Genomic DNA, 26,825 nt, shown 5'->3' with positions numbered 1-26,825 from the left:
CTTTTTCTAGCATCTGCCATGGCAGTCCTGGCATTTCAACTTAGCCTAGCATGAGCCACCACTTGTTCCATGCTTCTAGGTGGCATCCTAGTGGCAAGTTTGCACCATTTCCTGGGGTCCTTGCCAGCTTGTAACTTGGGAGAGAGTTCCCAGGTCAACAAATTCTGCCTAACCCAGTCTTGTGTTCTGGCTGCCTTAGTCAAGCTCCCATTAATCTCCCCCAGGCTCCTGCTGGTACATGCTGGAGGGGCTCACTGCTTCTTTGGGGTGTAGTTCCTTTCCTCTTTAAGCAGACTCAGCAGGTTCAAGCTGGATTATGTTGTAACTTAATCCAATTTATGTGTCTCATGGCCAGAAGGAGAGAGGGGGACAGATCCTGGAGGGGAAGATGTTGCCTTGTGGGGAAGTGGCTTCCTCATTAGGGAGGGCTGGATGTTAAGAGGGGAAGTTAGGACCCTTCTGCAGACTCAGAGGATTCAGGGGAATCTGTGAATTCAAAATTCCAGAGGCATTTGCCTAAATATCCCTAAAATCAGGGTCTTAGTTTTCCCCTCCAGGACCTTGACCTTGACGTAACAGGACTCCCTTGGTTGGGGTTTAACTTCTTTGGACCTTATTCTCTCTTACATGAAGTCCCGAGTCTGGCCCCTGTTCTCTTTGTCCTGTCACCTGAAATGGCTGGGCATCATAATGGGGCAGTAGACATGGACTCCCTTGGGAAGGGTATGTTTGGGGGCAAAGCAGCCCTCAGGAGCTGGGGCAACAAGTCTTTACCTGAATGGGAATCTAGGTGGAGCCTCCCCAGGCCACCACACTGCTGAAATGCATTTCCTCATTTTTTTTCCCTGCCAAGTTCATGTATCACTTTTCTAAGTATATTAATTAAGCAAGAAGATATGACAATGTTTATTTTTTATTTCAGGATGGAATTCAAATTGGATCACCTTTTCCTCTTTGGATTACTTGTTCCAATTAATCTGGTTATAATTTCTAGAGTGTAAGGTAACATGGATGAAAAAGATGCCAAACATCTAGGTAGAAAGGGGGTAAATTCAGTCAAACCAGCTGATCAGTAGATAACTTTAAAGCCTTTGTGGGATGCACTGCGGGCTTTTGGGCCTCTCTTGGGTTGACTAAATCAAGTGCATTTTGCATTTACCCAGGACAAACTCAGATTTAACAGCCAGTCTGGTGACCCCGGCCCTGGGAGGTAAATGCCATCTGATGTCCTTACTGGGTGACAAGCAGATCCTGACTATCCCAGTGTGGCATTGACTTGTCCATGTTGTGCTGATGTTTGGAGTTGTCTTTATTTGGCTAGCTCAGATTCTTGTGGCCACAAGAGTCAATCCATTTGCAGAAATACTGGTTTATTTCAAAGGGGGATGGAGGAATGCCAATCTTTCTTTTCCCTTTTTTCACTTTGAATGTTCTCCTTCTGTGGAAGCGCTAATGGGAGAGAAATAGTAGAAGGTCCTGCTTTTGACGATACAAAGACCTGCCTGGGGTTTCACCTGCACTTGTGTCTAATAAGATATCTTTTCCAATAAGAAAACTTACTTCCTGACAAGAGGCTTTGATGAGTAACAGGGAATTTAGTTTATTTCCAATAACCATGAAAAAACAAACTCAGAGGAAAAAACAGCCTGAAAAATCGTGGCGGGTCTTTCTCGGGGAGGGAAGAAGGTGATAGGATTTGGGGACAGTCAACCTCAGGGACAAAGGGGTTTAAATGCCACCTATTTGCATGAGGCTTTGGTTGAGTCCTATAAACTCTCTGAAATTCAGTTTCTTTCTATAAATAAACAAGATCTTGGCGGTGGCCCATTTCTCTGTCTTTCATGGCAAAATGTCCTGGAATGGGCTGTCAATTCTGTCTCCATGTCCTTTCTGTTCATTCCTTCCTGTACTAATTCCAGCCAGCATTTCACCCCACATTCCTCTGAATTGGCTCTTCACCACCTCACCGCTGGCTTCCATCTTGCCAACCAAGAGGTCCCAGTAGCATTTGACTGGAGATCTAAGTGTGAAAGTCAGCCCCTCCTTCCTCTTCAAAGACTTCTACCTCTAGGCTTCCGTCTGAGCACTCTCTTGAGTGGCCCTTTCTTCTCTTGTCTTTGACTGTTACCTCCTCCCCTGGTCAACCAGGACCTGGTTCTGAGTCATGATATTTTCTGTAGCAACACACTTGCTCTGATGCCATCTTGGGAATCCAAGACTCTGAATCCCATCTACATTCTAAGGACTCTCACACTTAGATCTCCAGCCCTTGATCACCCCTGAATTTCAGTTTAGATATGCAACTGCTTACTTCCCATCTCCACCTGGATGGCTCAATGATGCCTCAAATGGACTCTTGTTTTTCCCCAGTGTACCAACTTCATTCTCTCCTTTTAACTCTGCCCCTGTCACAGGGGCTGGGAATCTGGCAATTACATTTTCCTGCATCCCTGACTGTGGTTTCAATTCAGATTCCACCAAGAAACATTTGTATGAGATTTGGAGAGAAGAAGAGAAGCAGAAACCAAATAATGGCTCCTCCCAGACTTCAACAAATGGAAGATTTTGCAGTGGCTTCTAGCATTTTCCCATGAATCATCTACCTCTGAAGCTGAATTTATTACAAGAAGTTCCCTGAACTTCTGCAACTTCTTTGCTCTCTGCGAGCTGGAGATAAACCATGCTGGCAGTGGTACCCTTCCCTGACCTGTGTTCCTTCTCCCTTTCAAGGGTTTTGTAAGTTTTACCATCTTAAACTCTTTCCTGCTTAAAATACCTCAGGTAGGGTCACTTCTGAAATTTAAATCACTGGTCCTCATATCTTAACATGCATCAGAAATACCTGGAAGGCTTGCTCAAGTAGTTGGTGGGTCTACCACAGGGTTTCTGATTCAGTAGATCTGGGGAAGGGATGAGGGATGCTCCTGCTGTTGAGCCAGAGGCTACACCTTGAGAACAGTTGATCTAAACCTTTACCATCCCAGTTAACAGTACCACCATCTATACAGTTGCTTAGGCCAAAACCTAGGAGTCATTCTTGATTCTTCTCTTTTCTTCATGTCCTTGGCTGGGATCTTGGTGATTTAGATGAAGAAACTGAATTTTGGAGAGTTTATATGACCCTACCAATGTCTCATATTATGGCATTAAAACCTATTTGCCTTGGAGGTGGACAGGTGCTAAATCTTATGCTGTCTTCCTTCCCCATGATTGGGAAAACAAGTTTATGTCTGCACCTCTTTCTCCATGCAGGCTGAGGCTTCAGCTGAGAGCAGATGGTGGTTTAAGAAACGAGGGGTCCACATTACACGGCCATCTAGAAAAGCAGGAAGCCATTTGACTAGGGCAGAGTGGTAGAGTTGCTGAGCAGGACTGCGATGCCTGTTGAAGATCCGAGGGAGTCCATTCTGTACGGGCGTGGGATTTTCTCCAGCAAAGTCCACCTGTCCCACTTTAGCTCTGGGATGGAGTCCCAGGAGTGGAATTGCTTAATGAGGGATTTTATACACTTCACATTTTGATGGCCATTGTCAAAGAGCTATGCAAGTGTACTCTCCCGTCAAGACGTGCCTGCGCACCTGCTAATATAGCGTGGTATCAGACTTGCTGATCTTTGCCATCTGCTGGGTGGAAAAAATTAGGCATTTTGTCGTTTTAAATGCAAATGATTTCATTATATGTGAGAGGCAACATCTTTTCTTATGCTTCTTTTGTGAACTGCCTATTTATAATGGGAACTACTTATGAATTTTAGGATAGTCAGATTCAAGGGGAAATACAGTGTTTGTATTTTTGTACTGTGCAAAAATACAAAATATTAAGGAGGAGGTCCTAAGACACTGGGGCTAAGGTTTAAACACTGGCATCAGAGGTATGACTTTTTCTTGAAACTAAGGTTATTCTTTCTCTGTCCTGACTAGAAACATTTTGGTGGGGGTCACAACCCTCCTGAAAAATATCCCCATCCCACCCAGGTGTAGGTACCAACCGGCCAGAGACTGGTACCCAGATTCCCAACTCCTACTACTGTAAACCCGTGTCTAATCACTGGTAAAACTGCCCATGACAGGCCTAGGGCAACACTGAAGGGGAAGGACAAGGCATGAATAAATAAAATGATAGAATAAATTCTCTTGCTTATAGGTTCAGTGGGAACTGTGAGTCAGAATTATGCATTTGGCAGCACAGAAATGATACCAATGAATGCAAAACGTATGAATCATACCCTTTTTAACCTGCTGCACAACTCCTTAAGAGAAAATAGGACTCCTAAATCTAGTAAGTTTGTCTAAACTGAGACTCGTGCTGCATACACACACTTGCTGTTCCAAATTTTAAACCTGGAGTATGAAAGACATCAATCTTTCGGATTACCTTTCCCTTTGTTGTTTGGTGGAGGGAGGGCTGTGCACAGGTTCTGTTGAACTGGGATTAGAATTGCTCTGAGTCGATGCTTGGACAGAGGGAATGACACTGCTATCGAGAGAGAACTGGGCACTGGGATGAGATGATGGTGCCGAGGTAGAGACCTGTCCTGACGTTTGTGTGGCCCAGGATTCCTGGCTTGTCTGAGCCATGACGGTGTCTTCACATAAATGTGTGGTTTGTATTTAGGACCCTGGAGGTGAGGGTGGGCTCACCACCCAGCAGGTGCCTTGGAATGTGCCACACGAATGGCTTTTCCACAGTGTTCTGTGAAGTCCTGGGTCCTTGTGTGTGATTCAGGAGGGAAGTGGAACTCAAAAGGAAGGGTGGCCTTAGCAGAACAGTTCTGCCCTTGTTACCCATTTAGATTGTGCTTCTGTCCATGCAGACAAGGGTTCCGCTGCTGATAACGTATTTGAGATACTCCTGAAGACTGTCACATGTGCCATGAACTATGCTGAGGTTTGCGTGCACTTCAGCTCATTTAAATTTGGTAGCTGCCCAAGTCTCTTCATTTCACAGGTGACAAAATTGAGACAGAGAAAGGTTGTGTGGCCTGCCCAAGGCCCCCCAGTCAGTGAATGGTGACACTGGGTGTCGTGGATGGAATGTTTGTGTCCCCTCCTCAGTTCATATGTTGCAGCCCCGAACACCAGTGTAATTTGAAGATGAGGCCTTTGGAGGTGATTAGGTTTAGATGAAGTCGTGAGGGTGGGGACGTGATGGGCTTAGTTAGAAGAGAGCCAGCACTCTGTCTCTCCGTCCGCCCAGCTCCACCTCCACAGGAGGACACAGTGAGAAGGCAGCTGTCTGCAAGCCGGGAAAAGGGCTCCACCAGGACCTGACCCTGCATGGCTTCCTGACCTCGGACTTCCAACCTTCAGAATGGTGAGAAAATGCATTTCTGTTGTTTAAACCACCCAGTCCCTGGTATTTTTTTGTGGTAGCCTGAGCTAAGACACTGGGTTTTAACCCACATCTGTGACAGCAATACCCACCTTCATTCCAGTGTCTCCTGCCACCTCTTCAGGATGATCTAGGGTTCCAGGAGGCTGTTTGGTTCAAATATCAACACAATAATGGCAGAATAACTCACGGCAAAGACACGCAAATTGCCCTGAGAAAGCTGTAATGTTTGGGGGATAGTTTCTGGTGTTTAAACTTGGCGTAAGGATGCTTGCTGTTCAAAGGGAGACATTCAATTCCCTTCCTTTGAAAGAAAGGAGTCTGTAATCAATAGTTCTGTCATCCACAGAAGTCCGCCTTATCATCCATGGTCCAGGGTTCTGGAAAATTCTATTGCATAGAACTAGATTAAGAAATTTTTAATCATCAGGATATAAAAAAAACCCTAAACAACAGAAAATCCCTTCTTTCACTATGCCCCAATTTTTGCTTTTGAAAAAGTGGATTTGGTTACAAGTATATACGAGGCTTGTTCAGGGTTGATCACACCTTTTTCAGAACATCTAAAGGCTGAGTCATATTGAGAGATTTATCAGATCCATACTGAGATTCGGCAGATCCAAACACCTAGGAAAGAAGAAAATTGCTCCTGATTTTTACCCCGGTAAGTGAAAGGGGGCTGAGCAGCAAGTTCAGTGTCCACCTTCCATCTGGAATGATCTTGGTTTGGGGCCCTTGCCTACAGGTGGCTGTTACTGTGGGTGCCAAGGGTAATCTGACCACAGGGGTCTTCGGCCCCTGTCTTACCTTTGATGCCAGTCAAGACATTGTCCAATCCCATCAACCTTTTCTGCTCCATCTCCAACTTCTTTCTTGGAAGACGGCTTCCATTCTCCATCCCCACTCTGAGCCTGCAGCCATCAAAGAACCAAGTGAAGTTACAGCTAGGACATCTCTGGGGTGCCCCTCTCTCCTCCTCCCAAGGAGATGACCTATTGGTAACCTCCCCTTTAAAGGAACACATTTTTTTTTAAAGTACAGAAGTACCACATATTTGCAAATTATTTAAAAAATCACTTAAAAGTCTATCAATGCAACCACTATATCGCTTGGGTTTAATACTTTATTCCATGTAAATAAATTTTTTAAAAAAGAAAATACACATCATATTTATATCCCAATTTTGTATGACACATTCCATCACAGTCCTTTTGAGGTTTTTATAGAAATGTTCTATTATATTTTAAAATTACTGCACAGCTAGTGAATAAGGAAGCAATTTGGTATCGAGAGAAGACTGTAGCCTTTAGAGTCGGGCAGACTTACCTTCAAATGCCTGCTGCAATTACCAGGTACAGGACTCCCTTGCTCTCTCTGTGCCTTGCTGTTCTCATTTCTCAAGTGAAGGAATACCGTCTACCTTTTATAGAGGATGAGAAGCAAAGGAGGAGAAGGGCTTCCAAGGCTGGCATTCTATACTTGGCTGGCATTCTATACTTGGCTGGCATTCACGTCATGACTGAGAGGATGCATGATCCTGAGCTGTTCTCCGGCTCTTGGGCACACACACCACACCTTTCCCCCTTCCATTTGTGTTTAGCAGGTCCCATTGCTGCAGGCTCAACGAGCTGATGGGATTCTGTTTGCTTCCCCGGCCATTGCGTCTCTGGGTAGCTGTGTCATTGTTAAAGGAATGATGTGAGCAAAGGTCCAGGCTCTTGGAACTCAAAGGCAGTTGGTTTCCTAAAATGTTCTGGGAGAGCATCGTGTAGAAACCAATGCCCCTGCACTCCGATCTGTGATTGGAGAACCTTAGACACCAGCTCAGCTTACCTAGAACTGGTCCAACGGAAGCTATGTACAGAATGCCTTCTGTGGGCCAGACTTACCCCTAAATGGGGAATAAGATGAGGCTCCTGATCATTACATAGAGGGCAGACAGACAATAAAAATAAAGACATTTCAGTCAAGTTCAGTATGTGGTGGGTGATGAAAGGGGAAGGGTTGGGGGGGCCACTTTATAAAGGTGGTCTAGGGAGGCCTCCCTGCAGATGTGGCATTGGACTGGGTTCTGAAGGGGATGAAGGAGCCAGCCCTGTGAAGGTCTAGGACAGCAGGGTGGCTGACCCTCCTGTTTGCCCAAGACTGAGGGTGTTCCTGAGAGGTGGGGCTTCAGTGGTGCTAAACCCAGGATGGACTTCAGCAAACCAGAATGGCTGGGCACCTTAGTAAGAGTGTCCCAAGCAGAGGAAACAGCAGAGCACGTGCTGGTTAGAGGGAAAGAACTTGGTGTGTGTGGGATGTCAGGAGGCCAGTGTGACGGGCACTTGGTAACGCAGGGGGGAGAGAAGGAGACAAGCCCAGAGGGGAGCGGGCAGAGCCGGGCCTCACGGGGCCTTGAAGGTTAGGGTAAAGGCCGCTGGATGAATGACCTCGTCTTCTCTGAAGGCGGCCCTTTGCCTTCATAATCCCATTCGCATCCAGGTCGGACTGGGAAGGGTGTGGCCATCTCCAGATTCCCCTTTTTACAAATGAGGAAACTGGGACACAGAGAGGGGGATATGACTTGTCCAAGGAAACTCATGGAGTCGGAGGCTGGGAACAGACCCAAAGGGAGGGCAACTGGCTTAGAAGCTGGTTTTGCAATTGAGCTGGGGTTGCTGTGCTGGGTGGGCAGGCGCTGCCCCTCCCTGGTGGTTTCCTTTGGGCTAAGTTCACAGGAATTTGGTCTGAGACAAGGGAAGTGGCTGTCTGAGTTTATTGCTCTTAAGTCAGAACCACTGCAGGAGCATTGACGGATATTCTGGGGGACCCCAGATTGAAGGGGTGCACGTGAAATGTATAGAGTGCATTCGGAGTGAGACCTGGCAGCAAAGGGCAATGCATGTGGACAGTGGCTGGTGGAACGGACAGTGTGAAGCTCAGAGGAGGAGCTGGGGGTAGTGGGGCAGAACACTGAGTCCAAATGTCCTGGGGAGAAAGTGGAGGTTCCTGTGGCCAGGATTCTCACCTGGCCCTGGTCGGCTTGCTCACTACACAGGTGTGGGCAATACATTGTTATTGACTCTATATAAAGAACTCCATCCAGTGTTCTGGGGTGCTGCATGCCTGCGGGGCTGCATGGCTGCAGGAGAGCAGAGGCTGGAGTGGTGGCAGTGCTGAGGACAGAGACTGAGATGGCTGTGGGGGCAGAGGGGCCCAGAGGCAGAGACTAGCTGGCTACATGCAGACTCGCTCTGAGTGGACAGGATTCTAGTGATCGAGCTGCTACTGTGGGAATGAAGTTGGGTATAAACCCTTTCACCCCAAGAAGGTTCCGCTGTCATTTTTTTCAGTCCCAATGAATCCCTAGTGAACTTGTCTGGGCTTGTGCAGGGCTGGAACCCATTGGCAAAACATATACAAAAGGCTGACATGAACAAGTAGTGTGCTTAGCTTGATTTTTATTATCTTTTGCATCATTAATTAATAATCCTATCATCCTGGTGCATTCCTCATGTTTTATTTCAAATATGTAGCACTACACATGTGTTAGTGGCATCTCTGTGAGCTGGAGCCCTGTGGCAGTTGGAACCATAGAGCAGAGTATTTTTTCCCATCCTAGTGATTCCAGGCTTGGTTTGGGGCTTGCTCTGGCCAATGGGATGCTATTGGGTATGACAGGAGCAGCAGCCTTGAATGTGCTTAGTTGGGCTTACCTCGGACACTCCAGTGATCTGTCATGAGAAGAACATATCCTACTAGGTGCTGGTCTGAGGAGAATGAAACATACATGAAGCTGACCTGCCTACAAATGGCTGTCTGGAGCATCTGCCCAGCTGAGCCCAGCTCAGATCAGCCAATCTCCAGTCAACCCCCAGACCTGGGAGTCAGAAATAAATGCTTGTTTTAAGCCAATGAATTTTGAGATGTTTGTCACGCAGCATCCTTATAGCAATGTCTAACTAATACAAAGCCTTAGCCCTAAGAGATTTTGATTCAACAGGTTCAAACGGAGGCCCAGGCATTCGTATTTTTCAAAATGTTGCCCAGGTGATTCTAAGGTGCAGCCAGGGTTGATAACCACCCATTTGGAATATTGCTTTTCCACCCAGGAGTTAGATGGTGATATCACCGCTTGACCTGGTATCTCTTAAAACCTGGCTTTGGAAGGACCTACATCAGAATTCCTGGGGTTCTAGAGCAATGTGCATGTTAAGAATGCAGATTCCTGGGCCCTACCCAGACCTACTGATTCAGACTGCAGTGCACCCAGGAGTTTGCCCCTTTAACACGTTCCCCTCCTGCACTTTCCAAGCACACTGAAGTTTGCGAAAGGCTGATTTAGGGATTGTCTGCTATTTCTCACCACCCTGCAATAATAGAATGATGGTAACTGAAACTAAGATTTCAAACCTTTTCTGCTTGCCTCTATGAACATCTGATCTTCGTCTTTTAAAGCTTTAGAGTGGATGTCTGTGGGAGGAGGAATAGGCCCTGATCTGATTTTGATGTATTGGAGGAGGTGTACACCTTATTTCCTCCAGCTCTAGCTCTGTATAATTTTACACCATTATGATCTGTGTAGCAGTGGTATGAAATAGCTCAACCCATTCGGAAAGCAGAATGGTACCTGAGAGCCTTAAACAGGGAGTCACAGACCCCTATGGGTCCTGCCTCAGAAATTAAACCAAGCTGACTGCGGCTCAAGACACCTTAAGCTTCAAGGCTGAGCTGTGGATACCACCAGGCCCTTGCCATGGGCCTTTATTTTACACTGTGCTCCATTTCTGCCCCACTTTGAACTCTTGGATTTACAGTCTTGTACTCAAATCCAGTTGCCGGTCCACTGGATTTGAGACTGAGACTTGCTCTCCTGTAAAGGTGAAGCTCAGCTCTTTCTAGCTGACTCTGATGTGGTTTGAACCTCCAGCCCCGCAGATCCCACTCTCACCTGGGGAATTTGAAATGACCTTGACTCAGGTTCCCTTCTCCTTAGTAATTCAATCAGAAATTCTGGGGTGGAACAGAGACATCAGAATTCTCAAATGCCCCCAGGGGATTCCAACGGGCCACCAGGGCTGAGGGAACTCTGCTCTGGTAGAAACCACACATCCCTGTGGCCCCCGTCTTTACCTCCATCCCCAAAGCTTTGGTTAAACCTCTGTCACCAAGATGTTGTTTCCACCAGGAGGATTTTCACAAGGCAACCATGTTTCCATGCAAGAGCAGAGCTCTTTTAACACCAGTCCCAAACTGATAGTTACCTCCACCACTGCAAAGGAGTAGAGTTTGACATACGCCACCGATCATGAGGTTACACTGAGAACAGAGGCAGCTGGCCAGAGGAAACAGGGCGCTCAGATGAGAGAGACACAGACATTGCTGCGGGGCCATGCAAAACAGGGAGAGAAGCCGTTCCTTGTAATGAGTAACTGGCGGCAGGCACTTTGCAGAGCAATACAGTTGATAAATACTCTGTACTTAAAGTGAACTTTGAACAAATGCATAAGCAGAGATCGAATGTTTTCTGCAAATAGCAGCAAGCAAGGGCTTCACACAAAGAAGCCATGTCCCAGTGCAGACTGAAGTGGACCAAGAATCGGGTTGGAGACTCAGTGCTAGTACCATAGCTGAACCTAGGCAGTCATATAACTTCCAAAACCCAAGATGAATCAGATGGCAGGCGAGCTTCTCAGGATGCTAAGGAGGGGCTACACTAGTTTTGTAGTGAAAAGAAATTGGAAATTCATATCAGAATCTCACTGTGTGTTATTTATAGTTTGCTGTATGCACTCCAGCATAAACTGACTGCGTAATAAGAGGTCTATCATTTTTCATTCCGCAGGGTGGACTCATCAGTTTTAATTAATTCTTTTTTTTTTATCCCCATGAAAGCCAGAACTATGGAATCCCAGCAGGGTCCTTTACAGAAACACACCTGGTCTGAGAGGTTGGAATGTCCAGCCTGGGGCAGACCCTTTGCATTCTAATTTCTGTCTAAGAATGCTGCACGTTATGTGGGCACCATCAGTCCCTGAATAGAGAATAAACACTGCTTGAGAAAGGGCAGATTGGGAAAGCCCTGGGAACAACGTGGTTGGGAAGTCTTCAGTGAAGACATGGACCCAGAAAAATCTGGAAAGGGCACTAGTCAAACTGGAGAGGTTGAGGGGGTCCAGTGGACTGTTGCAAAGCAGCCACGCCTGCTTTTTATTAGGATGAAAAAATTGGGTATGTCCTTTCCTCACGTAGGGCAAAGCGATCTCACTGTGGCAGCCCAAGCTCACCAGCCCATCGGTTCCGATGGCCATGAGCCCGTGAGAATGGGATCCGACGCCCTCATCTGCCAGGACTGGTCATTGAGTTTCAGACAGGAATAAACAGAATTTGCTTTGCTCGGTGATTTAAACGGACATAATTGAGGGAGAATCACCAGGGCTGCGGGCGATGCACTCTGAGTGGAGTTACCCTTTCAGCTTCGGCTCCTCTGCTGGCCCTGCAGGCGGGAACCCACCCCTAAGCATCTCCACCGCTGCTCACTCCCTGCGAAAGAGCTTCTGGCAGCTCTGCAGCGGGGAGGGCCCGGCGGCGCTGCCATTGAAAGCAGATTAAGAGTGAGTGTTTACTGGGGAGCTAAGCTAAAACTGGGACTGGCCCTGGCGCTATGCTCCTGGTAACAGCAGTTACAGGAAGGTCTCTTTGGATTTTCACAGTAAAGGGCAGATTAGAAGCGAACAAAGGGATAAAAAGCCCAAACCTTAAATAGCTGGTAGCTGGAGGGAAGCTGGGTGGTATCCACAGCCATTGACAGGGCCGGCCTCTGATGCGGAACAGCATCCCCTGAAACGGTGTTAATGAGTGTGACCACGTCTGTCTTCTGGACAACAAGGGCCCATTGCTGATTCTCTAGGTTTGATGCCTACCTGGGCCCGACTACCTGAATTCTCACAGGATGATCCAGTTTCCCTACTGATTTTTCCTTTTTTTATTCCTTCATCTGAGAAGAAGAGAATATTTAGACATTTAATTGGCATGTAACGAGGTAACTATAACAAGTTAATGAGTTCTCAATTAAGTTGCATTTGCCATCCTTCCTGAATGTGTTCTCGGTAATTAGGGGCACTTAATGAACTTTCAGTCGCTGCTTGTGTCCCAGCACAAGCGGGATGGTGAGAACATTGCCCCCAGTGTCTGAGACAGTGTGGCATTGTCTTCTTGAGAACTAGTGTCAGCATATGCGTCCAACCCACCTTAGGATCATTTGAATGGAACAGCTGGTCAACCAACAAAACAATAAGTGGGACTAGTTCTGTGGACATGGAAACACAGTATCCTGGAATTGGTGTAATGCAAAGAGCACCAGCTTTGGGATCCAGAGGACATAGGTTCAGCTCTTGCTGCATGCTTCCTAATAATGTGACTTTGGGCAAGTATCCATTAAATCTCTGAGCCTCAGTTTCCCCATTCCTACCCTAGGCATAACAAATAGAGAGCTCGGTAAGGTTGCTGGTGTCTTGCCAATGGGTTTCAGCCCCTGGCAAGTTTGCTATGGATTCAGTGTGACCAAAGAAAATGACAGCAAAATGTTCTTGGGGTAGAAGGGTTATACCCAACTTTATTTCCAGGTGGCAGGTCAGTCAATAAAATCCTGTTCACTCAGACCGAGTCAGCAGGCAGCAAGCCGGTCTCTGCCTCTGGGCCCCTCTGTCCGCACAGCCGTCCTCTGGGCCTCTCTGCACAGTCGTCCTGCACAGCCATCCTCTGGGCCTCTGTCCTTGGCGCTGCCACCACTCCAGCCTCGGCTCTGCTCTCCTGCAGCCTTGCAGCCCTGCCACCGTGTTGTGCTCAGAGCACTGGGCGGAGCTCTTTTTATAGAGTCAGCAGCCATGTATTGCCCACAGGTGTGCAGTGAGCGAGTCAGCCACACCAGGTGAGAATCCTGGCCGCAGGAACCTTCATTTTATCCACACTGGGTAGAGAGATGAGGGAGTGAGGGAAAAAGCCATATGGGTCCTGCGTACAGCAGACATTGTTGTTAGCGTATATGTGTTGCTCAGTAGGGTCTGTGATTTTGAGGGCTTTGTGCAGAGGGGCTGAGCACTTGGGGGATTGTTATTTTAAGTCATTGCAGGAGGCCCTAGTCGCATTTCAATGTCCTGTTAGTGGAGAAAGCTCCTTGAAAACATTATCGGAATGTTACAGGATAGTCAAGAGAATGTAGGGAGGGTTAGGTTAATTATTCATGTTATCCTGGTGTTTCCCTTAAGATAGCATTGCTCAGTGAGACTGAGATCAGAAAAATGATTGAGTTTATCAGTCAAGCACTGGGGAACAATGAGAATGAAACCAGTCCCCTCTGGGGAGAAGTGGAGCCACGGAGGGTGAGGAATGGGGCACGGCTCTCAGAGAATCTTGGTCCTGCAGAGGTGAGAGGAGTTGCAGATTCTGTCTCTGCCCCTCTCTTCCTTTCTAGCCACAGGTTCACCTCTCCTTCAAGCACCAGCTATGATTAAAAAGCCATGCTGAGGAATCATCACAAGGAGGAAAAAAATTTACCAACTAATTTGCATTTTAATGAATTTTTAATTGAACCAAAATCTGTTGTTTCTGTTTAAAGATGCAGTACTGACTTTGTGGTCTCTGCTGCTGAGGGCCAAGTGGGAACTTAATGTGATAAAAACAATGATAATGCTAAGCTTAATTAGGTTTGAAAACCAGTCGGGAAAGGCTGCAAGGAGTCTGGGAATGGTGAGCATTTGCTGGCAGCAGGCTAAGAAGCTGGTTTGTGTGGATATATTTCTTCTTCCTAAAACCAGCAAGAATGCAGCCCACATCAGCCAGGCACCCATACTGGGCCAGGACACCATCAAACTGGCCTCTCCTGTTTCACACTTTTAGGTTTCTCGGCACGGGTGCCAGGCAAGACCATCCAGTAGGAGGCAGACAGTGGATTCCTAGCAAGGCTTTGTTTTTTATTATCACCGCCAGTGTCTCCTTTTTGTCATATCATTCAGCAGGGTCTTAGTGGGGGTAACACTGAGGGTGGTGAATGTGATCTATGTGCCCCTTTGGGAGAAGACATGGAGAAGGCACCACTGAACAAAACCGTCAATGGTCTGGTATTTTACCCTACTTACAAGCTAATATGTCACTGTTCCTTGGGTGCTGGCAGAAGACATGAAATCCACCCACCCATCCTCCCACTCACCCATCCATCCATCCATCCATTCATCTATTCATCCACTACCCATCCATCCACCCACTCATCCTCCAATCCACCCTCTCATCCACTCACCCACCCACTCACCCACTCATCCACCCATCTCCCCATGTGGTTCTACTTTTTGGTGATTTCTAAAGGTCACCCTGGTTACACAAAAAATGAAATAGCTGGAAGGTGACGGGCCTGTCAGCATGGTGAGGAGAGAAGGCATTCAAGGGGCTTCTCTATGCTCCCTCCAATCAGTGAACTCTTACCTACCCTACATCCTTTGGAGTCCTAAGTCCTCTCACCCTAGAGAAGCTCTAACATGAAGGAGGGAAACTGGGCCATTTTCACTGCTGCCCCAACCAGGGAGCAGGGCCCTGCGGGCGCCTCCTGGCCGTCGGGGCAGGAACTCAGATCTTCCAAAGCATATCTTACCATAGGGAATCCATTCAAAGAACATGAATCCCACCAAACTTGCTTGAAAAATGAAAGCATGAGGCACTTGTATTTCTGTTATGATGGCTCCTAACTTAGTCTCACCAGTCCATATTAATTATGAATTCTAACTAACGTAACTAACTTCTATTTTCAGAGAAAATTGGGGGGGGTAATTCATATGAGCATTTTGTTGACTAACTAAGCTTGGGATAAATATAATACAATTTTATTTAGCCACAGACATCACTTTTATACTTTAGAATGAACATGTCTATTAACATAACCCAAAGATATAGCTGTATAGCATATAAAAATAAGCAAAAGTATGTAAACTTTAAAATTAAATTAATCAATGTTTCAGTATTCTATCTTAATGTAGAAAACATCTACGTGTCTAATAATTATCCATTAATTAGCTCACCTTGATAGTTGTCCAAGGTTTTAATTCACCTAAAGAGGTAGAAATTATGTCTGAGCTGATTTGCTGTAATGTACTATTGATACGAAAACTGTCAGGTAAAGACTCAATTTAGTTGAACACAGATTTACATTTTTTCATCGTCTTAAACAACAGTGGAGTAATGTAAGCTTATTCGGTTAGCAAACCTGTATAAATGTAGGAGACTCAGATTTTTTTCTTGAGGGAGCAAACCCTAAAAGAAAATACACTATTGTATTATACTTAACACTGATAAATCAGAGTTTTATCAACTAAATATAGCTAGTTTCTCTTGAAGCAATGTGATTTGCCAAAATTTACCATACTCGTGTGAATTTAGATCCTTAAAATGTTTCTGAGCTAGCAATTTGTACAAGTAGATTTCTTCATGTCTAGAATATTACAGTATCAGAAATTCAATATTTTATTTCCAGGTATGTGTTCAGCTATGGTTATAAACAAATCAGAAGAGTGGTCCTTTAAGGAACATCATCTGATTTATTAATAGCCCCCAAGCAACAGTATTAATTGTTACAATGAGAAGTCACAGACAATTGTGTAGTTTGTCGCTTCAGTTCTGCAGCTTCAGCAGAGGTCCAAAGTAAATACAGAAACACAAAAAACTTGCTACCTCAGATTTCAAGGAAACGAGATCCTTCCTTGTGGGTGTGAATTTCTTAATTGGCCAGAGCTCAACATAGCCGGACAGACCCACAAACCAGATAATCTGTCATTTCTCACCCAGTTGAAACTAGTGCTCTATCATCTCTCTACAGAGATTACCCCACGGTTTGGACCATAAAACCCAAATCCTAATTATTACTGCCACCCCAGCGGATTAACGTATAAAGACAAGACAAAGATACCAAATCAGTGGAGAGGCACATTTTCCTGTGCTTTGAGTAATGGGAAGGCATTTGGACTTCTCTTTTTTCTTTCCTCTTGACTGGCCCTCATGTGCAGAGAAAGCTTCCTGCTGTGGGACCCGATCACACAGGCAGGTCTGGGCTGAGCGGATGGTCCAGTGTAGTCGAAGTCGGGCAACACAACTGGACTTACGTGCTCAGTGTGATGCTCTTAGAGGCCACAGCAAATGTCCCACTGAGAGCTAATGAACACATCAGCCCTGAGGCAAGAGAGGGAGGACACCATGGTTTGCCCACAGACTTAGAGTAGGTAGGGAGCTTCGTCATCTTTCTGGCCACTGTCCTCATATGTCAAGGGGGAAATGGAATCCCGCAGAGGGCAAGACTCTCACCCATAGTCCCATAGCAAGGTAATAGGCAGAGCCGGGGCCAGGAAATGCCTTCTGTTTTCTAGTTTTTACAACCAGTGATATACATAGTAAGTTATATCATGTAGCCAAGTTGCTGTTGTTGTTGTTGTTGTTTTTTTGGTGCTGAAAATTGCTAATATTTGGCATCCTGGTCAGTTATTTCACTGCTTTTGTTGCCATCAGAGGGTCTTTGATTCTTTGATTCCGTAGAAGTTTCAGAAAGGGAATCGGGGACCATATGCCCAGAAACGCTCTCATTCTGTTTTGGATCAAAGCAAGGTAGAGACCGGGCAAACAGGTATGCTCGAATCAGAGTTGACTTGAAAGGTACTCTTGATTGACCAAGGCTGCTTGACTAGTCAGTTCAGTATTCCTTGGGTCCCTAACACGGGGTGGGGTATGTGCATAATTTCGTGGTGGGAAGTTGAGAAAAGGAAACACAAGTTAACTCTTAACAATGGGGGCATGCTGCCCCCTTTAGTCCTGGTAGCATTTCTACCAGAATCCGCATCCTGATTTGTAGATGGGGAAACACACTTATCCAATCAGAGCCAGCCTTTCAGGGAGACGGGGTTCAAACCTGTCTGGCTGCAAAACCGGAGCCCATCTCACCACATCACGAGGCTTCCTCAAGCCTCTCCAGCGGGGGGCACAGACACTGGCTGGGCTCAGGCACTCTGTAGATACAGAAACTAGGTGTGGGGGGAATGCAGAGGCCCACACTGATTCTTGGCAGGGAAGCTGAGTATGTGTCGCCATTTTCCTGTGCTTTGAGTAATGGAAAGGCATTTGGACTCATGGAGATGGGGGAGAGAGGCCTTCCATGTGCTTAGAAACTTGGACATAGCGCAATATTTGGGAAAAACCATACAAGTTGGTTGGAATGAGTCCCAGCCGTTTGGCAAAGGGACTTAACAGATAATGATAATAATAGAAATTCCGTTCATTGAGTTATTTTCTGTAGGCTAGATAGTCTACTGCGAGCATCGTATGTATCATCTCATGCAATCTTTTATAGCAAACCTTCAAGGTGGCTGCAGTCATTGCAGTTTATAGATATGGAGCCTGTGGTACAGAACGGGAGGGTAACTGAGGCCAGGACTACATGTGATTTAATGTCAGCATTGGGGTTTAAACTGAGACCTGTCTGCTTCTTGAGCTTGATCTCCTACTGCTATTGAAGAAGACGATCAGGTCAAGATTCTGGAAAGGTTTGAACATCAGGTTAAGAAGTCTGGGTATTATCTTTGAGGCAAGCCTTTGCCAAGGCCTGTGCTACAAGATACAGTCTTTAGATGTTAGCAGATATTCAGAGGGCAAAGGAAGTACATTTTTGCAGTCCAGTTCATTGAGAAGACCCCCCCAAACACAGGAAAACAGGCTTATGTCCTCCCTTTAATATGCTACCGTGCATTGTGAAACAGAGAGGATCTGGTTTGCAGCATTTCCCCATACTTATTTGGCCACATCTCCATGCTCAGAATATCATCCACAGACAGATGGCAGCAGGCAGTGGAGACCCTCAGATGGCTTCTGAGCAGCAAGTTGCACACTTAGCTCTGTGATCATGAAGGCGTCTTGGTCAGTGGATCAAGGATGGACACAGTGGCGTCAAGCCTGGAGACAGGGAGACCAGTTAGAAATCAGCTAATTCTAGTGAGGGAAAAAGGAAAGGAAAAGCACCCTCATGAACCCATCTGCCAGTGAAAAGACGGGCTCTGGTGACGCAGACTACCAAAATTTCTTCAAAATCCTCATCCAATTAAAAAGCCACCTTGTCTGAGAGAGCACTTTAAAGACCATGGAGAGCTACACATATACACAAATACACAGATTAGTGAAGGCTGGACATCAGAAGTGCTGGGCGAGAGTAGGGACTCCAGGCTGTGGTTGCCCCGTGTCTGTACATCAGTTACACTCCCCCACCCTGTGTGGGTGCCAGTTGTAAACAAGCGTAGTCCAAGGACATAGACTCTGCTGCACTGATCCGGCCACCACGCTCACCGTGGACTTTCATCTGTCTCGTAGCTCATGGCTCCTTCCCACACCAAGACAGAGCCCCAGAGATGCCATTGATTGACAAAGCATATCCGTGGCACCACCAAGTCCTCCACCCACAGTTAAAGCACCGGAGGCAGCAAGAGGCCTTTGACTGTCCCTGGTCTTGGCAACTGAAGCCTTTTTTTCTTGTTTTGTTCTCCGCGTCTCACTGCTCTTTCTGTCCTTGCAGACCTTGCTGGCCTCTCTGGATCGTGGATGGGTTCTACTGAGAACATGTCTAATTTGGGTATATGAATATTAAACCATGACTTTTGTGATTTGTATGTAAGGGTCTGTGAAAACAAGCCACAGAAGCATGTAAGGGGACACGTCGTGGAGGGGACCGAATACCTGCCTTAGAGTCAGACAGAATAGATGGGATTCCTGACTCCAAGTCCTCATATCTTTGTGGCCTCGGACAAGTTATCAACCCTCTCTAAACTCATTTCCAAATATCAAAAATGGGAATGCTGTCATTCTTTCTGCAGTGGTTTTGAGGGTTCAGAGAGGATAAAGCACTTAGTGAATGTCAGTGCCCAACATCTGCTCATGGGGAGGACTTGGTAGTGCATACAACCAGCTTCTGCTCCTGGCACAAACCCCCTTCCTCTTTCACTTTGCTTTTGCCTGTGGGCCAGTGCCCATTCAGGTCAGGTGATTCTGATGGCCGGGCAATCGCCTTCGCTAACTTATCCCGATGCGCCGGCTCCAGCCTTATCTGATTCGTGTCTCCACTTCAGGGACTTACATGAAAATTGCTCCACTGTTGCTTCCTGAAAGAATATGTGTTAATTTTATCAACTCTGGGGCTGACAGAGCTCCAGTTTCTCCTCAAGGGAGACTTTGAGCAACACAACCTAGATTATAATTCAGCTGACGTTTAGTGAACACCTGCTATGTGTTAGGCATTGCTCTCTGTGTTTTCACACACACTGTCTCACTCATGTTGTAGAAGATGACTATTATTTATGGAACCATCAATAGCTTGAGGTGGCATTTATACAGATGCGTCCAAACTTATTTTCTTCTTCCAGGGGTGATATTCAATATACGTATCGATGCATATGGGTTGGGTACCAACTAAACAGAATGAGGCACTGGAGGATGGCCTCTGGCAGATGTGGGGACAGCAGCTATTTACCAACTGGAATGGATATATTTTAACCGTTCAACCTTCAGTATTTTAACAACTGACATGACCGGTCTGGAGCAACCTGGTGAACATTAACCCAGTCTTCCACCCCTGTGGTTAAGACCCTGGAGAGATGGCAAATTATTCCTTCACATCCTTCAGTTGCTGTTGGGGGAAAATGCTGAAGATGCTACCTGGAGGGTGCCAGAAACAGAGAATGAAAACTGGGTCCATGGCTTCTGGGATCTGGGGACAGACAAAAGCTGGGTGGGCTAGTGTAGAGTAGTTGTTGTGATCTGAGCCTCTGGGTCAGAGGGACGTGGGTCGAGGCTTCCCTCCGTCACCTGTTCCCATGTGGTATTGGCCATGTTATGCTTGCTGAGCTTCAGTTTCTCCATTTATGAAATGGTGATAAAAGTACCATCTCACAGGCTTTTTATGCAGTTTTATGAAACAGTATATGGATGTCACTTTATGCTGGTATTGCTTATGACTGTAATTGGAATAATATTTCTAAAATACCCCTCAAAGGTCTCTCTTTTCTCAGTAATCGAGTTTTTTTTTTTCCTTTGACATTTCTTTCCTCATTGCCTGAGGGAAGGCAGAATAAATATACTAAGGCAGGGAGGTTTGTCAGAGGGAAACCTTGTCTGGGCAGGAAGTAGAAAGCCCTTCCCTTGCTGGGGAGGCAGAGAAAGGGAGAGAGTAAGCAGGGCAAGGGGCCAGGCAAATGCCCTGCCTTTCTTCAACGTCTACCTCCTCGGATAGACTGAGGAGGGTTTGTAGAATCCTCCGGATAATTTGGGTGAGTCGCAGAGAGAGGGGGCTTGCACTTGCTTCTTAGAGGGTAGCCCAGGAAAATGACAGGCCTTTGAGGGAAGGCGTGCTCCCAGCGTGGCAGCAGCATAGAAGGAGCACCGCCTGTGGCTGGGGACGGTTGTCCTCAAGACAGTGCCTGGATCCCCTATGTCCACCCATGGCAGCTGGAGTCCCAGAATTTCCTGCATGTCCCAGGCGGGGACACAAAGTGCTCAGGGATCCCAGCATACAGAATGTTGCTGGGAAGTAGTCCCAGCATGTGAGGGCCCTAAGTGAAGGCTCATGTCAGGGACTCCAGACTTCACCTTGGACCCCAGCAAAATACCCAAGAAACAGAGAGCTGGGTGCTCAGTGAAAGTGCCCAGGAAACACAGTGGGGAAGTGAGGGGGACTGCCTGGCAGAGGGCACAGGGACTGGGAGGACAGCTGGTGACCAGAAGGCCCGCTCCTCACTACTGGGAGGCAATGCCAGCTCCCCTCTGCCCTCAGCACCAACCTGGGAAGGAGAAGGGAGAGAGGAAATCCCTTGAAAGGTAATAAATACGGGAGTTGAGAAAGAACAGAGAAATCGCTTCCTTTAGTAGGCAATGATGCATTTGTCTCCTCCCACCTCTGCTGTCTCCAAAATTGCGGGCTCAGATGCGGACAGTGTAGACACTGACTTCGTAACATGTATGTTTGGTTCCATCACCCCAGCTATTTGACAACAATGAGGTAGATGTGACTTCCAGTCAGCAAGGCCACTTTGGAGCCCACCATTTCCTACCAGCTCCTCCATTTCCATGGAGGGCACCAGCCTCCTCCCAGTTGCCCGAGCTAGAAAACCAATGGTTAAATGTGCTCATCAGCTCCCTCTTAGTTTCCTGGGGCTACTGTAACCGATTTCCACAAGTTAACAGCTTCAAACAATAGAAAAATTTCCCGTCACAGTTTGGAGTTCTGAAGTCCAAAATCTGGTTTCACGGGGTTGAAACCAAGATGTGTTCAGGTCACTTGCCCTCTGGAGGTTCTAGGGGAGAAACTGTTCCTTGACTCATCCAGGTTTTGGCCGGCATTCCTTGGCTTGTGACCACATTACTCTCTGCCTCCACGGTCACACGGCCTTCTCTGTCAAATCTCCCTCTGTCTCTTGCTTGTAAGGACATTTGTGATGGCATTTATGACCCACTGGGTGATCTCCCCATCTTAAAATCCTTAACCCAATCACGTCAGCAAAGGCCTTGCCATATAATGTAATGTTTACACATTCCAGTTCCAGAGATTAGGGACCGATACCGCTGGGGACCGTGACTCAGCCTGCTGTGTCTCCATCATCCCCTCCCCTCCTGCGGGTCCAGGAACCACACTTTGAAAATGATTGCTTTAGGTGTCAGTGGTCTCACAGGTAATATCCAAATTCTGCCCATTCTACTCCCTAAGTATCTCTTGAGTCTTTGTATTTCTTTCTCCATTGCTATGCTCAAATCCAGGTTCTATCATCTCTTGTCTGAACTGCACAGTAATCCCTTTGCTGATGTCCTGTCTGCTCTCCTGCTACTTTCCAGCAATTTACCCCAAACTGTCATGCTCTTCTCCTGCTTTACATCCTCCAAAGCCTCCCCCTGATTTCCACGTAAAGCCCATTCTCCTGCCGCCAGCTCTGGGACTTCTCTCTGGTCTGTGCCTACCTCCCAGCCCAGTGCACAGCCTCCTTCCAGCCACGGCGCTCTTCTCTCGCTGCGCATCTGTACCTGCCTCTGCGATCTCAGAGTCACTACGTCTTCCCTCTGCCCAGAGCATCCTTTACGCCGGCCCAGCCTCACAGTGGGTCCCTGGGGCAGGTCTCCATGGCTGCCTGGGCTTCCTCAATCATAGATAGGGCCCAGCTCAGCTGTAACTGAGGTTTAATTTTCCATCTCCCAACTAGATTGTCAGCTTCAGGGCCTAGGCCTGAGTTGCTACTGTCCTCGTCTTCCTCAGTGTTGGGCACAGTGCCCACCCAGAGTGGGCAATGGGCACTATCTGTCAGGTTGAATGGCTGTGGTCCTTCCCCCTAGCCCATTGCCCTTCAGGATCTCAGGAACATTTCATTTGGATTATTTATTATTAGACAATTTATATAAAAATTATTTATATTTCACATCAGGAGCACACAATGAAAAATCAGCCCCTCTCCGCAGAAGCCCTGGGCGCATGTTTATGCACCATCACGGTGGGCCTCACCTGTGCATTCTCTCTCTCCACCTCGCGGTCTGCGGAGAAGTCCAATGGGCATGATGTTGGCTTTCTCTGAGCGGCTGGAGAATGGTCCTGCTTCTGTTCTGAGCCCTAAATCTAGTCCCCATGCTCACCCTTCCAAGCCCTTGAGCGGGGCCAGACCGTACAGAACCCATAAGCAGGAACTCAAACAATTTTGCTCTCTAGGAGTCTGACCTTTGGCCCCCGGTAGCTCCCTGCCTGCTGCCTTTCCTGATACTAACTCCTACGTAGGGCATGGGTCAGGTGGGCTGAGATAACGGATGAATCCAATTACAGGTAATTAGGGGGGGTCGGCTTAAGGCAATAATGCAGTGAAAGAACCTTAGGTGAGGCAAAGTCCCAGATGCTGTCACTTTTTGCTCAATTTCTTTCTTCTTATTCCATTGCCTTCCTCCAGATCTTTTCATTTCTGTCCCCAGCATCTTGCCTGTGCGCTGTTCTTAGGATTTATTCTCTGCCTCTTGGATATCTTATCAAGTAACCAATACCTAGAGGTTCATCCTGCCAGCCTCCCCTTCCCTAGCCCTACAAAATGGGGATTGGGAAAGTGTGTGTGTGTGTGTGTGTGTGTGTGTGTGTGTGTGTGTGTGTGAGTGAGTGACAGGGCAGTTTAACAATATTATTTTTTGCTTATTGGTCTGCAAGGCTTCTCCTTTCTCTGCTTTTCCCCCACCCACCAAGGCTGGCGGCATACAAGTGCCCTCCTGGTCTCACTGTCCCAAATGTCCCTCTGCCTGCACCGCCCCACAGAGTTTCAGGACTCGGTGCTGCCAGGTACTGTTCCCATTCCTTGGGTGCCATGCCCACCTTCTCTGCCTTGCAAATTCCCACCAAGCCTTAGCGTGCCAGTTCCAGTGCATCCTCCTTTTGGAGGTTTCTGGCTGCTGCCAGGCAGAGTTGGACGTTCCCTCCTTTGTGCACTCCCAATACCCATCGCCGATTTCAGGTAGAGCATTTGTCATATTGCGAGGCTGAATTCTGTTTGCAGGTCTGTCTCACTGCCTGACTGTGAGCTTGCCCACGAGGTCTCACTCAGCTGCAGATTGCCTATGCCCAGCCCATGAATGGTGCTCAGCATGTGTTACAATAATGCATATTGTAGAGAGAAGTCCCCATCCAGCCAGCCTCGCTAGGCCCCAGGCCAGTGGGGTAAGTGGCCCTTGGAGAATCAGCACAGCAGCTTCACCCCTTCCCTCCCCACTTGCCATCCTCTGGCTGCTCCCACTTTTGTGATTTAATTGGGATTTGGTGCTTCAGCCACTCTTGGCTGTCCCCTTTAGAAAGAGAGTCATCAGCAGTGCAAGCTCTTCACTTTGGGTCACACCTACAGGGCTGCTGAAATGACCCCCCTGCCCCTTCTGGCCTCTCCAGCACCTGAGCAAGCCACCCAGGGGCCCTGCTCTGGGTTGGATTGGCTGGCAAAGTGGTTTAGAGAAGGATGTGCACCTGGCAGGGCATTATCTCAGCGGTGATGGAGCTTAGGAAGTTAATGAAAAGGGAGGGACGTCCCTGGGATTTTAGGCTCCAGTCAGGCGCTCTGCGACCCCCCGAGCTTGGCAGTATTAGGAGAGCTAATGTGCTGGCTGGGAGAGCTCAGCTGGTCTTGTCTGCTGTGTTCTGCATTGCAGGGGGAGCTGGCATTTTTTCCTCGTGCCAGACAATGAGATGCTGGCAGAGAGGCAGCAGGCACACCGCTGCAAATGCCAGGCAGGGGCAACTGTGCCAAGATTTAGAGGAACAGATGATTCCTTGGCAGCCCAAGAGGATTAACCCATCCGTCTATCCTCACTAATTCAAAGGCAAATCTGGAAGGAAACTGATGCTCATTGGGCATCGGTGATGTGCCGGGCACTTTATATGGTTCGCTTCACTTAGTGTACCCCAAAACTCTTAGGCTTCTGCCTACCATCCCACCTAACAGAAGAACATCCCAGGGACCTTGAGGGTAAGTCATTTCTCACAGCAGGACCACCTCTTTGAGTCCTACAGGCTGTGTCCTATACAAGGGTTCAGGGCCAAGGGGACAAGTGGGGACTGAAATCTAGCCACATTTTGGTTGTCATGCTGAGCCCAGAGGTACCTTTTCTAATTTACAAAAGTCTCCCAGAGACTGGCCACCACTCGGCTTCACAACGGAAACGAGGGTTAAACTTAGGTTGGTCCAAGTTCTCAACTGGCTCTCCCGTCCTGCCTCCCCGTATATTTCAGTCTTACCTACAAGCCCGAAAGAGGTCCAAACTTTGGTTAGGGCAAAATAAGAATAAGTGGGGCACAGTCAGTGCTGGAAGGAATGGGGATCCATTGACCTGGTTTCTCTCTCCCTTCCTATTTCTTCTAATCATGACCTGATAATTTATTTGTGGGTTCCATAACTGCTTCTCATTTTTCAATATAAACTTCTTTGGGCTGCAATTGGATAGAGCAGGAAGACAGAAGTATGTATCATCTTTGCTTTTTGCTTTTTAAAATAATCAGTCATCAATCCGCACACCTTCAGTACCAGAGTTCTCCTTGGCATAAGGCAGCTAGTTCGATTAGTTTGCTCCCAGTTGATAAAGTTGGGACTTGGAGGTTAACATCTTCATGTCTTTGCTGTAAATAATACAGTTAAGCTTTGCCAAACACACCCCAAATGCCGGTTTCATTCTTCCCTATTACTGCCACAACCTCTGTCTCTATCTCTGCCTCCACCCTCTCCAGCCCATCCTACAGACCTCTGGCAGAGAAGCCTTCACAAATTAGTTAATTCCTTTTTTTTCTTTCCAACTCAAAAGCCATAAAGGGGTCCATGTTGCTTAGAGGATGACGTCCTAACTTCATCCAAAAGTGGTTCTCGAAGTATGGTCCCCAGACATGTATGCACTGTACGCGTGCATGTGGACACCCTGCTCTCATGTCCAGGCTCCACATTGGCCTGTGCGTGTGCCCACTGGCAGCGCAGTTTCCTTTAGGATGAGGGAACTAGGGAAGAGGTCAGTGCAGGCCCAGGAAGTAGAGCCTGATACCAAGGGCATGGTCTACACGGGGAGATGCAGGCTTCATGCTGGGCTGCCCCCTCAGTCCCTCAGACTCTCATCTCATAGTAAAAGGCATGCTTGGAGCAGGGTGGAAGTGGGTACTCTGAGGGGTGGGTTGCAAGACAGGGGCCCTGTTGCCTGGTTGCAGTCCCAGATGTGGTGCCCAGCTGCCAAGGTAGCAGCTCACCCACCCAAACCCCGTGCCTGAATTAGGTGTCCTATGGCTTGGATGGGATAAGGTGTAATAGACGCTGAAGGGGCAGCCACCCACTATCCCTAGAGTGGCCCAGGCCCTGCTGGCTGCTGTGTCCATGCTTCTCCTGATAAACCACATTGCCCATTTGCCCTGCAAGGGGAGCTTGCAGGCAGGATTTGTGTTCCATTCACCACTGAACTGAAATCACCAGTTGCAGAGCCTGGCTCAGAGTAAGGGCTCAGTATGTGTTCATGAAATGCAGGTGGATGAATGAATGAGAAAGGCTTCCTCTTGTCCCATCTCTCACAGTTTTTATTGTAGGTATCTTGCACATCGTATACCTCTTTTTTTGCTTTTAGCTATTTCAGGTAAATTTTTTAGTTGTCCCAAGTCAGGCCCCCGAGATCCCATTCTAAGGTCAGGGCTGCAGGTAGGCCTGGCGTGGTTCCCTCCTTCAGAAAGGGTGGTGTCAGTCAGGCTGGGCACATAGTTCAAAGTGGGAGGCAGTGACAGTGGCTTAAGAGCAGGTGTCTCCGAAATTGCTGAGTGTATGGGTGTGGGGCATGCACTGCAGCCAGTCTTCTGGACTTCTTAGACGCTGACATTAGAGTTTGATCACATCAGAAGTGTGATTCGGCCAGGCATCATGAAGCATTTTTATTTCTGTCTAATTTACAATTATCCATGGCCATCCAAGGAAATAACTATA

General features: G+C 47.4%; 2 long non-coding RNA genes across 2 annotated transcripts in view; one reads left to right on the top strand and one right to left on the bottom strand.

The window, feature by feature from the left end:
- Positions 1–1,757: 1,757 nt before the first annotated feature.
- LOC140847261 (uncharacterized) overlaps positions 1,758–26,825 on the top strand; it is a 42,517-nt gene continuing 17,449 nt past the window's right edge. The window contains exons 1-2 of the long non-coding RNA XR_012127086.1: positions 1,758–5,313; positions 5,890–5,995. This is a non-coding gene — a long non-coding RNA (uncharacterized lncRNA). The remainder of the gene's footprint in view (positions 5,314–5,889; positions 5,996–26,825) is intronic.
- Positions 5,814–6,906, bottom strand: LOC140847262 (uncharacterized). The gene is made up of 3 exons (XR_012127087.1): positions 6,658–6,906; positions 6,139–6,242; positions 5,814–5,958 (listed from the first exon to the last, which is right to left on the bottom strand). It is a non-coding gene; the product is annotated as an uncharacterized lncRNA (long non-coding RNA).

The sequence above is a fragment of the Manis javanica genome, chromosome 18 (assembly GCF_040802235.1).
Source record: "Manis javanica isolate MJ-LG chromosome 18, MJ_LKY, whole genome shotgun sequence".
Taxonomy (NCBI): domain Eukaryota; kingdom Metazoa; phylum Chordata; class Mammalia; order Pholidota; family Manidae; genus Manis; species Manis javanica.
Note: the sequence above shows the minus strand (reverse complement) of the source record. Positions and strands in the feature narration are given on the sequence as shown.